The sequence below is a fragment of the Stegostoma tigrinum genome, chromosome 39, assembly GCF_030684315.1.
Source record: "Stegostoma tigrinum isolate sSteTig4 chromosome 39, sSteTig4.hap1, whole genome shotgun sequence".
NCBI classification, from domain to species: domain Eukaryota; kingdom Metazoa; phylum Chordata; class Chondrichthyes; order Orectolobiformes; family Stegostomatidae; genus Stegostoma; species Stegostoma tigrinum.
In genome coordinates, this window is record NC_081392.1 from 18,537,471 (window position 1) to 18,541,464 (window position 3,994).

Sequence of the window (3,994 nt, forward strand, 5' to 3'; positions counted from 1 at the left end):
TTTTGAGCCCCGGTACTGTTGCCATGTGAGAAAAGTGAGAGCCTGCATACACACAGCAAGCTCCTACCAACAGTTAATGAGAAGGTGTGTTTGGGTGATTTGCTTCTCATAAACGTTCGGGATGAACTGTTTGTGAAAGGCTACTATCCTCAGATAGAGATGAAAGGATTTTGTTTAACAATAATGTCGAGTGAACAGATGCTAGCTCCCCTCCATTGTGCCTGTGAATTCACTCTGAATTGTCTTGTTTTGCAATAGATATTGAGAGAGAAAGTGCTGGAAACAGTTGGGTAGCATCTGTGCAAGATGCCAGGTTAATGTTTCCGATCAATGGATCTTTTTATCGGAATTGTACTGATGTACAGATCTGAAACATTAGCACTGTTTTCTCTCTGTATGTATATAGATCCTGACAGACATCTGCAGTGTTTCCAAAAGTTTGTTTCACCAGTGTCTTTCAGGGAAGGAAATCTGCCATCCTTACCCAGTCTGGTCTACATGTGACTCCTCACCCACAGCAAAGTGGCTGCTTCTTAACTATTCCCTGATCGTTGGGGGGTTTGGTTGGCATCTGCCAGCTGCCCAGCCACTGAGCCAACAGCCCGGTTCAATTCAAACACCAGCTGAAGTTACCACAAAGGACTGTCCTCCTCAACCTTTCCCCTCACCTGAGACTTGCGCCCCTCAGGTTAACCCCCCTCGCTCTCTTCGCTCTCTCGCTCTCTCGCGCTCTTCGCTCTCCTGCGCTCTCGCTCTCGCTCTCTCGCTCTCCTCGCTCTCCGCTCTCGCTCTCTCGCTCTCGCTCTCTCGCTCTCGCTCTCTCGCTCTCGCTCTCGCTCTCGCTCTCGCTCTCGCTCTCATCTCTCTCGCTCTCTCGCTCTCGCTCTCTCGCTCTCGCTCTCGCTCTCGCTCTCGCTCTCGCTCTCGCTCATCGCTCTCGCTCTCTCGCTCTCGCTCACTCGCTCTCTCGCTCTCGCTCTCTCTCAGCGCTCTCGCATCTCTCGCTCTCATCGCTCTCTCCTCTCTCGCTCTCTCGCTCTCTCGCTCTCTCGCTCTCTCGCTCTCTCGCGCTCTCGCGCTCATCGCTCTCATCGCTCTCTCGCTCTCCTCGCTCTCTCGCTCTCTCGCTCTCTCGCTCTCTCGCTCTCGCGCTCTCGCGCTCTCGCGCTCTCGCGCTCTCGCGCTCTCGCGCTCTCGCGCTCGCGCTCTCGCGCTCTCTCGCTCTCTCGCTCATCGCTCTCTCGTTCGTTCGCTCTCTCTCCCCCCCCTCTCTCTCCCCCCCCCTCTCTCCCCCCCCTCTCTCCCCCCCCCTCTCTCCCCCCCCTCTCTCCCCCCCCCTCTCTCCCCCCCCCTCTCTCCCCCCCCCCTCTCACCCCCCCCCTCTCACCCCCCCCCTCCTCCCCCCCCCTCTCTCCCCCCCCTCTCTCCCCCCCCTCTCTCCCCCCCCCCCTCTCCCCCCCCCCTCACTCCCCCCCCCCCCTCTCCACCCCCCCACTCTCCACCCCCCCTCTCTCCACCCCCCCTCTCACCACCCCCCCTCTCTCCACCCCCCCTCTCACCACCCCCCCTCCACCACCCCCCCTCACTCCACCCCCCCTCACCCACCCCCCCCCCCTCTCCACCCCCCCCCCCCACCACCCCCCCCCCCTCCACCCCCCCCCCTCCACCCCCCCCCCACTCCACCCCCCCCCCTCTCCACCCCCCCCCCTCTCCACCCCCCCCCCCTCTCCACCCCCCCCCCTCTCCACCCCCCCCCCCCTCTCCACCCCCCCCCCTCTCCACCCCCCCCCTCACCACCCCCCCCCCTCTCCACCCCCCCCCCCTCACCACCCCCCCCCTCTCCACCCCCCCCCTCACTCCACCCCACCCCCCCTCACTCCACCCCCCCCCACTCACCACCCCCCCCACTCCACCCCCCCCTCTCACCACCCCCCCCCTCTCCACCCCCCCCCACACTCCACCCCCCCCTCACTCCACCCCCCCCTCTCTCCACCCCCCCCTCTCACCACCCCCCCCACTCTCCACCCCCCCCCTCACCACCCCCCCCCACTCCACCCCCCCCTCTCTCCACCCCCCCCTCACTCCACCCCCCCCTCACTCCACCCCCCCCTCTCCCACCCCCCCCTCACTCCACCCCCCCCCTCTCACCACCCCCCCCTCTCTCCACCCCCCCCTCTCCACCCCCCCCCTCTCTCCACCCCCCCCTCTCACCACCCCCCCCTCTCTCCACCCCCCCCTCTCTCCACCCCCCCCTCTCTCCACCCCCCCCCTCTCTCCACCCCCCCCCTCTCTCCACCCCCCCCTCTCTCCACCCCCCCCTCTCTCCACCCCCCCCTCTCTCCACCCCCCCCTCTCTCCACCCCCCCCTCTCTCCACCCCCCCCTCTCTCCACCCCCCCCTCTCTCCACCCCCCCCTCTCTCCACCCCCCCCCTCTCTCCACCCCCCCCCCTCTCTCCACCCCCCCCCTCTCTCCACCCCCCCCCCTCTCTCCACCCCCCCCCTCTCTCCACCCCCCCCCTCTCTCCACCCCCCCCCTCTCTCCACCCCCCCCCCCTCTCTCCACCCCCCCCCCTCTCTCCACCCCCCCCCCTCTCTCCACCCCCCCCCTCTCTCCACCCCCCCCCCTCTCTCCACCCCCCCCTCTCTCCACCCCCCCCTCTCTCCACCCCCCCCTCTCTCCACCCCCCCCCTCTCTCCACCCCCCCCCTCTCTCCACCCCCCCCCTCTCTCCACCCCCCCCCTCTCTCCACCCCCCCCCCTCTCTCCACCCCCCCCCCTCTCTCCACCCCCCCCCCTCTCTCCACCCCCCCCCCTCTCTCCACCCCCCCCCCTCTCTCCACCCCCCCCCCTCTCTCCACCCCCCCCCTCTCTCCACCCCCCCCTCTCTCCACCCCCCCCCTCTCTCCACCCCCCCCTCTCTCCACCCCCCCCTCTCTCCACCCCCCCCTCTCTCCACCCCCCCCCTCTCTCCACCCCCCCCCTCTCTCCACCCCCCCCTCTCTCCACCCCCCCCCTCTCTCCACCCCCCCCCCTCTCTCCACCCCCCCCCTCTCTCCACCCCCCCCCTCTCTCCACCCCCCCCCTCTCTCCACCCCCCCCCCTCTCTCCACCCCCCCCCTCTCTCCACCCCCCCCCTCTCTCCACCCCCCCCCTCTCTCCACCCCCCCCCCTCTCTCCACCCCCCCCTCTCTCCACCCCCCCCCCCTCTCCACCCCCCCCCCCTCTCCACCCCCCCCTCTCTCCACCCCCCCCTCTCTCCACCCCCCCCTCTCTCCACCCCCCCCCTCTCTCCACCCCCCCCTCTCTCCACCCCCCCCTCTCTCCACCCCCCCCTCTCTCCACCCCCCCCTCTCTCCACCCCCCCCTCTCTCCACCCCCCCCTCTCTCCACCCCCCCCTCTCTCCACCCCCCCCTCTCTCCACCCCCCCCTCTCTCCACCCCCCCCTCTCTCCACCCCCCCCTCTCTCCACCCCCCCCCTCTCTCCACCCCCCCCTCTCTCCACCCCCCCCTCTCTCCACCCCCCCCCTCTCCACCCCCCCCTCTCTCCACCCCCCCCTCTCTCCACCCCCCCCCTCTCTCCACCCCCCCCCCTCTCTCTTCCCCCCCTCTCTCTCTCTCTCTCTCTGGTGCTCTCGTTTTCGTGTGCTGTCTCTCTCTCTCTCTCTCTCTCTCTGTGTCTCTCTCTCTCTCTCTCTCTCTCGAGACACTAGCACCCTGCTGTGGTCTTCTGGGGCCATTCACCTTTTACCGTCCAAAATAAATGTGTGAGCCATTCAGTCCAAGGGGCAAATAGGGAGGGAGAGTTTCTGGTCTCGCCCAGTGATGCCCACATCCTAACAATGATAAAGAGAGTGTGAAATGGATATTGGTGAGGGGTTAATAAACTGGGTGTGAGAAGTGTCTAGCCCTTTAAGAACACGGTAGCTCAATTACGAGAGTATAAATGTTTGGAAAGTTCCGTAAACCGTTGTCTCGGCTCTTGGTCTATTTGT

At 67.0% G+C, this 3,994-nt stretch overlaps 1 pseudogene; it reads left to right on the forward strand.

Annotated features, from left to right (window-relative positions):
• Positions 1–1,582: 1,582 nt before the first annotated feature.
• On the forward strand, positions 1,583–2,216 carry LOC132206626 (basic proline-rich protein-like; annotated as a pseudogene).
• Positions 2,217–3,994: the final 1,778 nt, after the last annotated feature.